This window comes from Ammospiza nelsoni, chromosome 35 (genome assembly GCF_027579445.1).
Source record: "Ammospiza nelsoni isolate bAmmNel1 chromosome 35, bAmmNel1.pri, whole genome shotgun sequence".
NCBI classification, from domain to species: Eukaryota; Metazoa; Chordata; class Aves; order Passeriformes; family Passerellidae; genus Ammospiza; species Ammospiza nelsoni.
The window spans coordinates 543,209-556,516 of record NC_080667.1 but is presented as its reverse complement, the minus strand read 5'-3'; positions in this window follow the sequence as shown (position 1 = coordinate 556,516).

Genomic DNA, 13,308 nt, shown 5'->3' with positions numbered 1-13,308 from the left:
GGCTAGGTGTAGAGCTTTTTAAACCAGCAAGCTCTGAGCTCCAGGCACACGGCAGCAGTGAAAGGCATCCCAAGGGGAGCACAAAAGTGCCAGAAAATGGCGGCCTCCACACTTTTTTATTGGCAGAAACGCAAACCCTAGGCTGAATTACCTGCCTCCAGTCTCAGCTAGGGACATGGTTTTTTAAACCAGGAAGCCCTGAGCTCCAGGCACACAGCAGTTGTGAAAGGCATCCCAAGGGGAGTACTAAAGTGCAACAACATGGCAGCTTTCACAGCTTTTTCCTTGGCACCATCCCTATACCTAGGCTGATTTATCTGCCTAGGGTTAGGGTTAGGGTTCAGCCTAGGGCTAGGTTTTTCAAAATCAGGAAGCCCTGAGTTCTAGGCACACTGCAGCTGTGAAAGGCATCCAAAAGGGTGTGCAAAAGTGCCACAACGTGGCTGCTTGCACGGCCTTTTCCTTGGCAAGAAGCCTAACACCAGGCTGATTTACCTTCCGAGGGTTACTGTTAGGCTTAGGCCTAGGGCTAGGTTTTTTAAAACTAGGAAGCCCTCAGCTCCAGGCACACTGCAGCTGTTCAAGGCATCCCAAGAGGGCCGCAAAAGTGACACAACTTGTCTGCCTCTGCTGCTATTCTCATGAGTCCATCCCAAACCATAGGCTGATTTTCCTTCCTAGGGTTAGGGTTAGAGTTACGCCTAGGGTTAGTGTTTTTTTAACCAGAAAGCCCTGAGTTCCAAGAACACAGCAGCTGCGAAGGACTATCCAAGAGGAGCGCAAAAGTGCCACAACATGGTTGCCTCCAACGCTTTTTCCTTCGGACCATCATGGACCCTAGGCTGATTTACTTGCCTCCAGTTGCAGCTATGGTCACGCTAAGGAAGAGGGTTTTTAAGTCAGTAAACCCTGAGCTCCAGACCCAGTGCAGCTGCGAAAGGCTTTTTAAGGGCAGTCAAAAATTTCCTCAACATGCTCCCTCCAGCGCTTTTTTCCTTGGGAACATCCCTATACCTAGGCTGATTTATCTGCCTAGGGTTAGGGTTCGGGTTCAGCCTTGGGATAGGATGTTTTCAAACAGGAAGCTCTGAGTTGCAGGGGCACTGCAGCTCCCAAAGGCATCCCAGGGAAAAAGCAAATGTGCCACAACTTGGCTGCTTTCACGGCTTTTTCCTTGGGATGAACTGTAATACCAGGCTGATTTACCTTCCTAGGGTTACTGTTAGGCTTAGGCTTGGCCAAGGACTTTTAAAACCAGGAAGCCCTGGGCTCTAGGCACAGTGCAGCTGTGAAAGGCATTCAATGGGGAGCACAAAAGTGATTCAACTTTGCTGCCTCCACTGCTATTTCCATGACACCATCCCAAATCATAGGCTGATTTTCCTTCCTAGGCTTAAGGTTTGAGTTATTCCTAGGGTAGTGTATTTTTACCAGAAAGCCCTGTGATCCAAGAACACAGCAGCTGCGCAGGACTACCCAAGAAGAGCGCAAAAGTACCACAAAATGCCTGCCTCCACAGCTTTTTCGTTGGGGACATCCCTAATTCCTGGCTGATTTGCCCTTCTCGTCAAAAAGTTGGGGTTAGGTCTAGGGCTAGGATTTTTAAAATCAGGAAGCCCAGACCTCCAGGCACACTGGAGCTTTGGAAGGCATCCCACAGGGAGCCCAAAAGTGCCACAACATGGCTGCTTTCACGGCTTTTTCCTTGGCAAGAAGCCTAACACCAGGCTGATTTACCTTTTCAGGTTTAGTGTTAGGCTTCGGCCTAGGGTTAGGATTTTTAAAATCAGGAAGCTAAAACCTGCAGGTACACTGCAGTTGTGAAAGGTGTCACAAGTGGTGGGCAAAAGTGACACTACTTGGCTGCACCAGCTGCTATTCTCATGTGACCATCCCGAACCATAGGCTGATTTACATTCCTAGACTTAGGGTTGGGGTTATGCCTCGGGCTAGGATTTTTTTGACCAGGAAGCCCTGAGTTCCAAGAACACAGCAGCTGCCAAGGACTACCCAAGAGGAGTGCAAAAGTGCCACGACATGGCTGCCTCCAGCGCTTTTTCCTTGTGACCGCCCTAGACCCTAGGCTGATTTATTTGCCTCCAGTTGCGGCTTTGGTCATGCCAAGGGATAGGGTTTTTAAATCAGTAAACCCTGAGCTCCAGACCCAGTGCAGCTGCGAAAGGCTTCCCAAGGACAGCCAAAAATTGCCTCAACATGCTCCCTCCAGCGCTTTTTTCTTTGGGAACATCCCTATACCTAGGCTGATTTATCTGCCTAGGGTTAAGGTTAGGGTTAGCCTAGGGAAAGGATATTTTCAAACAGGAAGCCCTTAGTACCAGGGGCACGGCAGCTGCAAAAGGCATCCCTAGGGGACGGCAAACAACTTGGCTGTGTCCAGAGATTTTTCCTTCGGATCATCCCGAAACGAAGGCTGATTTAGAAGCCTCCAGTTAGGGCTAAAGTTGTGGTTTTTTAAACCAGCAAGCTCTGTGCTCCAAGCACACTGCAGCTGTGAAAGGCATCCCAAGAGGAGTGCAAAAGTGCCACAACATGGCTGCTTTCACGGCTTTTCCCTTTGGAAGAACCCTAATACCCGGCTGATTTACCTTCCTAGGGTTACTGTTAGGCTTAGGCCTAGGACTTTTAAAACCAGGAAGCCCTGGGCTCCAGGCACACTGCAGCTGCGAAAGGCATCCCAAGGGGAGTGCAAAAGTGATGCAACTTGGCTGCCACCACTGATATTTCCATGAGAGCATCCCGAACCATAGGCTGATTTTCCTTCCTAGGCTTAAGGTTTGAGTTACGCCTAGGGTAAGGGTTCTATTAACCAGAAAGCCCTGAGTTCCAAGAACACAGCAGCTGCGAAGGACTAGCCAAGAAGAGCGCAAAAGTACCACAACATGCCTGCCTCCACAGCTTTTTCCTTGGGGACATGCCTAATTCCTGGCTGATTTGCCTTTCTTGTCTTAGGGTTGGGGTTCGGCCTAGGGCAAGGATTTTTAAAATCAGGAAGCCCTTAGTTCCAGGCACACTGGAGCTTTGAAAGTCATCCAAAAGGGAGTGCAAAAGTGCCACAACGTGGCTGTCTCCACAGCTTTTTCCTTGGGATAATTCCTAAACCCAGGCTGATTTAAATGTCCAGTGTTAGGGTTAGGGTTAGTGCTACGGCTAGGTGTAGAGCTTTTTAAACCAGCAAGCTCTGAGCTCCAGGCACACGGCAGCAGTGAAAGGCATCCCAAGGGGAGCACAAAAGTGCCAGAAAATGGCGGCCTCCACACTTTTTTATTGGCAGAAACGCAAACCCTAGGCTGAATTACCTGCCTCCAGTCTCAGCTAGGGACATGGTTTTTTAAACCAGGAAGCCCTGAGCTCCAGGCACACAGCAGTTGTGAAAGGCATCCCAAGGGGAGTACAAAAGTGCAACAACATGGCAGCTTTCACAGCTTTTTCCTTGGCACCATCCCTATACCTAGGCTGATTTATCTGCCTAGGGTTAGGGTTAGGGTTCAGCCTAGGGCTAGGTTTTTCAAAATCAGGAAGCCCTGAGTTCTAGGCACACTGCAGCTGTGAAAGGCATCCAAAAGGGTGTGCAAAAGTGCCACAACGTGGCTGCTTGCACGGCCTTTTCCTTGGCAAGAAGCCTAACACCAGGCTGATTTACCTTCCGAGGGTTACTGTTAGGCTTAGGCCTAGGGCTAGGTTTTTTAAAACTAGGAAGCCCTCAGCTCCAGGCACACTGCAGCTGTTCAAGGCATCCCAAGAGGGCCGCAAAAGTGACACAACTTGTCTGCCTCTGCTGCTATTCTCATGAGTCCATCCCAAACCATAGGCTGATTTTCCTTCCTAGGGTTAGGGTTAGAGTTACGCCTAGGGTTAGTGTTTTTTTAACCAGAAAGCCCTGAGTTCCAAGAACACAGCAGCTGCGAAGGACTATCCAAGAGGAGCGCAAAAGTGCCACAACATGGTTGCCTCCAACGCTTTTTCCTTCGGACCATCATGGACCCTAGGCTGATTTACTTGCCTCCAGTTGCAGCTATGGTCACGCTAAGGAAGAGGGTTTTTAAGTCAGTAAACCCTGAGCTCCAGACCCAGTGCAGCTGCGAAAGGCTTTTTAAGGGCAGTCAAAAATTTCCTCAACATGCTCCCTCCAGCGCTTTTTTCCTTGGGAACATCCCTATAACGAGGCTGATTTATCTGCCTAGGGTTAGGGTTCGGGTTCAGCCTTGGGATAGGATGTTTTCAAACAGGAAGCCCTGAGTTGCAGGGGCACTGCAGCTCCCAAAGGCATCCCAGGGAAAAAGCAAATGTGCCACAACTTGGCTGCTTTCACGGCTTTTTCCTTGGGATGAACTGTAATACCAGGCTGATTTACCTTCCTAGGGTTACTGTTAGGCTTAGGCTTGGCCAAGGACTTTTAAAACCAGGAAGCCCTGGGCTCTAGGCACAGTGCAGCTGTGAAAGGCATTCAATGGGGAGCACAAAAGTGATTCAACTTTGCTGCCTCCACTGCTATTTCCATGACACCATCCCAAATCATAGGCTGATTTTCCTTCCTAGGCTTAAGGTTTGAGTTATTCCTAGGGTAGTGTATTTTTACCAGAAAGCCCTGTGATCCAAGAACACAGCAGCTGCGCAGGACTACCCAAGAAGAGCGCAAAAGTACCACAAAATGCCTGCCTCCACAGCTTTTTCGTTGGGGACATCCCTAATTCCTTGCTGATTTGCCCTTCTCGTCAAAAAGTTGGGGTTAGGTCTAGGGCTAGGATTTTTAAAATCAGGAAGCCCTGAGTTCCAGGCACACTGGAGCTTTGGAAGGCATCCCACAGGGAGCCCAAAAGTGCCACAACATGGCTGCTTTCACGGCTTTTTCCTTGGCAAGAAGCCTAACACCAGGCTGATTTACCTTTTCAGGTTTAGTGTTAGGCTTCGGCCTAGGGTTAGGATTTTTAAAATCAGGAAGCCAAAACCTGCAGGTACACTGCAGTTGTGAAAGGTGTCACAAGTGGTGGGCAAAAGTGACACTACTTGGCTGCACCAGCTGCTATTCTCATGTGACCATCCCGAACCATAGGCTGATTTACATTCCTAGGCTTAGGGTTGGGGTTATGCCTCGGGCTAGGATTTTTTTGACCAGGAAGCCCTGAGTTCCAAGAACACAGCAGCTGCCAAGGACTACCCAAGAGGAGTGCAAAAGTGCCACGACATGGCTGCCTCCAGCGCTTTTTCCTTGTGACCGCCCTAGACCCTAGGCTGATTTATTTGCCTCCAGTTGCGGCTTTGGTCATGCCAAGGGATAGGGTTTTTAAATCAGTAAACCCTGAGCTCCAGACCCAGTGCAGCTGCGAAAGGCTTCCCAAGGACAGCCAAAAATTGCCTCAACATGCTCCCTCCAGCGCTTTTTTCTTTGGGAACATCCCTATACCTAGGCTGATTTATCTGCCTAGGGTTAAGGTTAGGGTTAGCCTAGGGAAAGGATATTTTCAAACAGGAAGCCCTTAGTACCAGGGGCACGGCAGCTGCAAAAGGCATCCCTAGGGGACGGCAAACAACTTGGCTGTGTCCAGAGATTTTTCCTTCGGATCATCCCGAAACGAAGGCTGATTTAGAAGCCTCCAGTTAGGGCTAAAGTTGTGGTTTTTTAAACCAGCAAGCTCTGTGCTCCAAGCACACTGCAGCTGTGAAAGGCATCCCAAGAGGAGTGCAAAAGTGCCACAACATGGCTGCTTTCACGGCTTTTCCCTTTGGAAGAACCCTAATACCCAGCTGATTTACCTTCCTAGGGTTACTGTTAGGCTTAGGCCTAGGACTTTTAAAACCAGGAAGCCCTGGGCTCCAGGCACACTGCAGCTGCGAAAGGCATCCCAAGGGGAGTGCAAAAGTGATGCAACTTGGCTGCCACCACTGATATTTCCATGAGACCATCCCGAACCATAGGCTGATTTTCCTTCCTAGGGTTAAGGTTTGAGTTACGCCTAGGGTAAGGGTTCTATTAACCAGAAAGCCCTGAGTTCCAAGAACACAGCAGCTGCGAAGGACTAGCCAAGAAGAGCGCAAAAGTACCACAACATGCCTGCCTCCACAGCTTTTTCCTTGGGGACATGCCTAATTCCTGGCTGATTTGCCTTTCTTGTCTTAGGGTTGGGGTTCGGCCTAGGGCAAGGATTTTTAAAATCAGGAAGCCCTTAGATCCAGGCACACTGGAGCTTTGAAAGGCATCCAAAAGGGAGTGCAAAAGTGCCACAACGTGGCTGTCTCCACAGCTTTTTCCTTGGGATAATTCCTAAACCCAGGCTGATTTAAATGTCCAGTGTTAGGGTTAGGGTTAGTGCTACGGCTAGGTGTAGAGCTTTTTAAACCAGCAAGCTCTGAGCTCCAGGCACACGGCAGCAGTGAAAGGCATCCCAAGGGGAGCACAAAAGTGCCAGAAAATGGCGGCCTCCACACTTTTTTATTGGCAGAAACGCAAACCCTAGGCTGAATTACCTGCCTCCAGTCTCAGCTAGGGACATGGTTTTTTAAACCAGGAAGCCCTGAGCTCCAGGCACACAGCAGTTGTGAAAGGCATCCCAAGGGGAGTACAAAAGTGCAACAACATGGCAGCTTTCACAGCTTTTTCCTTGGCACCATCCCTATACCTAGGCTGATTTATCTGCCTAGGGTTAGGGTTAGGGTTCAGCCTAGGGCTAGGTTTTTCAAAATCAGGAAGCCCTGAGTTCTAGGCACACTGCAGCTGTGAAAGGCATCCAAAAGGGTGTGCAAAAGTGCCACAACGTGGCTGCTTGCACGGCCTTTTCCTTGGCAAGAAGCCTAACACCAGGCTGATTTACCTTCCGAGGGTTACTGTTAGGCTTAGGCCTAGGGCTAGGTTTTTTAAAACTAGGAAGCCCTCAGCTCCAGGCACACTGCAGCTGTTCAAGGCATCCCAAGAGGGCCGCAAAAGTGACACAACTTGTCTGCCTCTGCTGCTATTCTCATGAGTCCATCCCAAACCATAGGCTGATTTTCCTTCCTAGGGTTAGGGTTAGAGTTACGCCTAGGGTTAGTGTTTTTTTAACCAGAAAGCCCTGAGTTCCAAGAACACAGCAGCTGCGAAGGACTATCCAAGAGGAGCGCAAAAGTGCCACAACATGGTTGCCTCCAACGCTTTTTCCTTCGGACCATCATGGACCCTAGGCTGATTTACTTGCCTCCAGTTGCAGCTATGGTCACGCTAAGGAAGAGGGTTTTTAAGTCAGTAAACCCTGAGCTCCAGACCCAGTGCAGCTGCGAAAGGCTTTTTAAGGGCAGTCAAAAATTTCCTCAACATGCTCCCTCCAGCGCTTTTTTCCTTGGGAACATCCCTATAACGAGGCTGATTTATCTGCCTAGGGTTAGGGTTCGGGTTCAGCCTTGGGATAGGATGTTTTCAAACAGGAAGCCCTGAGTTGCAGGGGCACTGCAGCTCCCAAAGGCATCCCAGGGAAAAAGCAAATGTGCCACAACTTGGCTGCTTTCACGGCTTTTTCCTTGGGATGAACTGTAATACCAGGCTGATTTACCTTCCTAGGGTTACTGTTAGGCTTAGGCTTGGCCAAGGACTTTTAAAACCAGGAAGCCCTGGGCTCTAGGCACAGTGCAGCTGTGAAAGGCATTCAATGGGGAGCACAAAAGTGATTCAACTTTGCTGCCTCCACTGCTATTTCCATGACACCATCCCAAATCATAGGCTGATTTTCCTTCCTAGGCTTAAGGTTTGAGTTATTCCTAGGGTAGTGTATTTTTACCAGAAAGCCCTGTGATCCAAGAACACTGCAGCTGCGCAGGACTACCCAAGAAGAGCGCAAAAGTACCACAAAATGCCTGCCTCCACAGCTTTTTCGTTGGGGACATCCCTAATTCCTTGCTGATTTGCCCTTCTCGTCAAAAAGTTGGGGTTAGGTCTAGGGCTAGGATTTTTAAAATCAGGAAGCCCTGAGTTCCAGGCACACTGGAGCTTTGGAAGGCATCCCACAGGGAGCCCAAAAGTGCCACAACATGGCTGCTTTCACGGCTTTTTCCTTGGCAAGAAGCCTAACACCAGGCTGATTTACCTTTTCAGGTTTAGTGTTAGGCTTCGGCCTAGGGTTAGGATTTTTAAAATCAGGAAGCCAAAACCTGCAGGTACACTGCAGTTGTGAAAGGTGTCACAAGTGGTGGGCAAAAGTGACACTACTTGGCTGCACCAGCTGCTATTCTCATGTGACCATCCCGAACCATAGGCTGATTTACATTCCTAGGCTTAGGGTTGGGGTTATGCCTCGGGCTAGGATTTTTTTGACCAGGAAGCCCTGAGTTCCAAGAACACAGCAGCTGCCAAGGACTACCCAAGAGGAGTGCAAAAGTGCCACGACATGGCTGCCTCCAGCGCTTTTTCCTTGTGACCGCCCTAGACCCTAGGCTGATTTATTTGCCTCCAGTTGCGGCTTTGGTCATGCCAAGGGATAGGGTTTTTAAATCAGTAAACCCTGAGCTCCAGACCCAGTGCAGCTGCGAAAGGCTTCCCAAGGACAGCCAAAAATTGCCTCAACATGCTCCCTCCAGCGCTTTTTTCTTTGGGAACATCCCTATACCTAGGCTGATTTATCTGCCTAGGGTTAAGGTTAGGGTTAGCCTAGGGAAAGGATATTTTCAAACAGGAAGCCCTTAGTACCAGGGGCACGGCAGCTGCAAAAGGCATCCCTAGGGGACGGCAAACAACTTGGCTGTGTCCAGAGATTTTTCCTTCGGATCATCCCGAAACGAAGGCTGATTTAGAAGCCTCCAGTTAGGGCTAAAGTTGTGGTTTTTTAAACCAGCAAGCTCTGTGCTCCAAGCACACTGCAGCTGTGAAAGGCATCCCAAGAGGAGTGCAAAAGTGCCACAACATGGCTGCTTTCACGGCTTTTCCCTTTGGAAGAACCCTAATACCCGGCTGATTTACCTTCCTAGGGTTACTGTTAGGCTTAGGCCTAGGACTTTTAAAACCAGGAAGCCCTGGGCTCCAGGCACACTGCAGCTGCGAAAGGCATCCCAAGGGGAGTGCAAAAGTGATGCAACTTGGCTGCCACCACTGATATTTCCATGAGACCATCCCGAACCATAGGCTGATTTTCCTTCCTAGGGTTAAGGTTTGAGTTACGCCTAGGGTAAGGGTTCTATTAACCAGAAAGCCCTGAGTTCCAAGAACACAGCAGCTGCGAAGGACTAGCCAAGAAGAGCGCAAAAGTACCACAACATGCCTGCCTCCACAGCTTTTTCCTTGGGGACATGCCTAATTCCTGGCTGATTTGCCTTTCTTGTCTTAGGGTTGGGGTTCGGCCTAGGGCAAGGATTTTTAAAATCAGGAAGCCCTTAGATCCAGGCACACTGGAGCTTTGAAAGGCATCCAAAAGGGAGTGCAAAAGTGCCACAACGTGGCTGTCTCCACAGCTTTTTCCTTGGGATAATTCCTAAACCCAGGCTGATTTAAATGTCCAGTGTTAGGGTTAGGGTTAGTGCTACGGCTAGGTGTAGAGCTTTTTAAACCAGCAAGCTCTGAGCTCCAGGCACACGGCAGCAGTGAAAGGCATCCCAAGGGGAGCACAAAAGTGCCAGAAAATGGCGGCCTCCACACTTTTTTATTGGCAGAAACGCAAACCCTAGGCTGAATTACCTGCCTCCAGTCTCAGCTAGGGACATGGTTTTTTAAACCAGGAAGCCCTGAGCTCCAGGCACACAGCAGTTGTGAAAGGCATCCCAAGGGGAGTACAAAAGTGCAACAACATGGCAGCTTTCACAGCTTTTTCCTTGGCACCATCCCTATACCTAGGCTGATTTATCTGCCTAGGGTTAGGGTTAGGGTTCAGCCTAGGGCTAGGTTTTTCAAAATCAGGAAGCCCTGAGTTCTAGGCACACTGCAGCTGTGAAAGGCATCCAAAAGGGTGTGCAAAAGTGCCACAACGTGGCTGCTTGCACGGCCTTTTCCTTGGCAAGAAGCCTAACACCAGGCTGATTTACCTTCCAGGGTTACTGTTAGGCTTAGGCCTAGGGCTAGGTTTTTTAAAACTAGGAAGCCCTCAGCTCCAGGCACACTGCAGCTGTTCAAGGCATCCCAAGAGGGCCGCAAAAGTGACACAACTTGTCTGCCTCTGCTGCTATTCTCATGAGTCCATCCCAAACCATAGGCTGATTTAAAATCCTAGGCTTAGGGTTGGGGTTATGCCTCGGGCTAGGATTTATTTGACCAGGAAGCCCTGAGTTCCAAGAACACAGCAGCTGCCAAGGACTACCCAAGAGGAGTGCAAAAGTGCCACGACATGGCTGCCTCCAGCGCTTTTTCCTTGTGACCGCCCTAGACCCTAGGCTGATTTATTTGCCTCCAGTTGCGGCTTTGGTCATGCCAAGGGATAGGGTTTTTAAATCAGTAAACCCTGAGCTCCAGACCCAGTGCAGCTGCGAAAGGCTTCCCAAGGGCAGCCAAAAATTGCCTCAACATGCTCCAGCCAGCGCTTTTTTCCTTGGGAACATCCCTATACCGAGGCTGATTTATCTGCCTACGGTTAGGGTTAGCGTTCAGCCTAGGGTTAGGGCTAGCGTTCAGCCTAGGGATAGGATTTTTAAAACAGGAAGCCCTGAGTTCCAGGGGCACTGCAGCTGCAAAACGCATCCCAAGGGGAAAGCAAATGTTCCACAACTTGTCTGTGTCCAGAGATTTTTCCTTGGGACCATCCCGAAACGAAGGCTGATTTAGAAGCCTCCAGTTAGGGCTAAAGTTGTGGTATTTTAAACCAGGAATCCCTGTGCTCCAAGCACACTGCAGCTGTGAAAGGCATCCCAAGGGGAGCGCAAAAGTGGCAAAACTTGGCTGTCTCCACAGCTTTTCCCTTGGGAGAATTCCAAAACCCAGGCTGATTTAAATGACGAGTGTTAGGGTCAGGGTTAGGGTTACGCGTAGGTGTAGAGCTTTTTAAACCAGCATACCCTGAGCTCCAGGAACACGGCAGCTGTGAAAGGCATCCCCAGGGGAGTACAAAAGTGCAACAACATGGCAGCTTTCACAGATTTTTCCTTGGCACCATCCCTATAACGAGGCTGATTTATCTGCCTAGGGTTAGGGTTTAGCCTAGAGCTAAAACTTTTTAACCCGGAAGCCCTGAGTTCCAGGCTTACTGCAGCTGCCAAAGGCATCCCAAAGGGAGCGCAGAAGTTCCACAACATGGCTGCTTTCACGGCTTTTTCCTTGGGATGAACTGTAATACCAGGCTGATTTACCTTCCTAGGGTTACTGTTAGGCTTAGGCTTGGCCAAGGACTTTTAAAACCAGGAAGCCCTGGGCTCTAGGCACAGTGCAGCTGTGAAAGGCATTCAAAGGGGAGCACAAAAGTGCCACAACTTGTCTGCCTCTGCTGCTATTTCCATGACACCATCCCAAATCATAGGCTGATTTTCCTTCCTAGGCTTAAGGTTTGAGTTATTCCTAGGGTAGTGTATTTTTACCAGAAAGCCCTGTGATCCAAGAACACAGCAGCTGCGCAGGACTACCCAAGAAGAGCGCAAAAGTACCACAAAATGCCTGCCTCCACAGCTTTTTCGTTGGGGACATCCCTAATTCCTGGCTGATTTGCCCTTCTCGTCAAAAAGTTGGGGTTAGGTCTAGGGCTAGGATTTTTAAAATCAGGAAGCCCTGAGTTCCAGGCACACTGGAGCTTTGGAAGGCATCCCACAGGGAGCCCAAAAGTGCCACAACATGGCTGCTTTCACGGCTTTTTCCTTGGCAAGAAGCCTAACACCAGGCTGATTTACCTTTTCAGGTTTAGTGTTAGGCTTCGGCCTAGGGTTAGGATTTTTAAAATCAGGAAGCCAAAACCTGCAGGTACACTGCAGTTGTGAAAGGTGTCACAAGTGGTGGGCAAAAGTGACACTACTTGGCTGCACCAGCTGCTATTCTCATGTGACCATCCCGAACCATAGGCTGATTTACATTCCTAGGCTTAGGGTTGGGGTTATGCCTCGGGCTAGGATTTTTTTGACCAGGAAGCCCTGAGTTCCAAGAACACAGCAGCTGCCAAGGACTACCCAAGAGGAGTGCAAAAGTGCCACGACATGGCTGCCTCCAGCGCTTTTTCCTTGTGACCGCCCTAGACCCTAGGCTGATTTATTTGCCTCCAGTTGCGGCTTTGGTCATGCCAAGGGATAGGGTTTTTAAATCAGTAAACCCTGAGCTCCAGACCCAGTGCAGCTGCGAAAGGCTTCCCAAGGACAGCCAAAAATTGCCTCAACATGCTCCCTCCAGCGCTTTTTTCTTTGGGAACATCCCTATACCTAGGCTGATTTATCTGCCTAGGGTTAAGGTTAGGGTTAGCCTAGGGAAAGGATATTTTCAAACAGGAAGCCCTTAGTACCAGGGGCACGGCAGCTGCAAAAGGCATCCCTAGGGGACGGCAAACAACTTGGCTGTGTCCAGAGATTTTTCCTTCGGATCATCCCGAAACGAAGGCTGATTTAGAAGCCTCCAGTTAGGGCTAAAGTTGTGGTTTTTTAAACCAGCAAGCTCTGTGCTCCAAGCACACTGCAGCTGTGAAAGGCATCCCAAGAGGAGTGCAAAAGTGCCACAACATGGCTGCTTTCACGGCTTTTCCCTTTGGAAGAACCCTAATACCCGGCTGATTTACCTTCCTAGGGTTACTGTTAGGCTTAGGCCTAGGACTTTTAAAACCAGGAAGCCCTGGGCTCCAGGCACACTGCAGCTGCGAAAGGCATCCCAAGGGGAGTGCAAAAGTGATGCAACTTGGCTGCCACCACTGATATTTCCATGAGACCATCCCGAACCATAGGCTGATTTTCCTTCCTAGGGTTAAGGTTTGAGTTACGCCTAGGGTAAGGGTTCTATTAACCAGAAAGCCCTGAGTTCCAAGAACACAGCAGCTGCGAAGGACTAGCCAAGAAGAGCGCAAAAGTACCACAACATGCCTGCCTCCACAGCTTTTTCCTTGGGGACATGCCTAATTCCTGGCTGATTTGCCTTTCTTGTCTTAGGGTTGGGGTTCGGCCTAGGGCAAGGATTTTTAAAATCAGGAAGCCCTTAGATCCAGGCACACTGGAGCTTTGAAAGGCATCCAAAAGGGAGTGCAAAAGTGCCACAACGTGGCTGTCTCCACAGCTTTTTCCTTGGGATAATTCCTAAACCCAGGCTGATTTAAATGTCCAGTGTTAGGGTTAGGGTTAGTGCTACGGCTAGGTGTAGAGCTTTTTAAACCAGCAAGCTCTGAGCTCCAGGCACACGGCAGCAGTGAAAGGCATCCCAAGGGGAGCACAAAAGTGCCAGAAAATGGC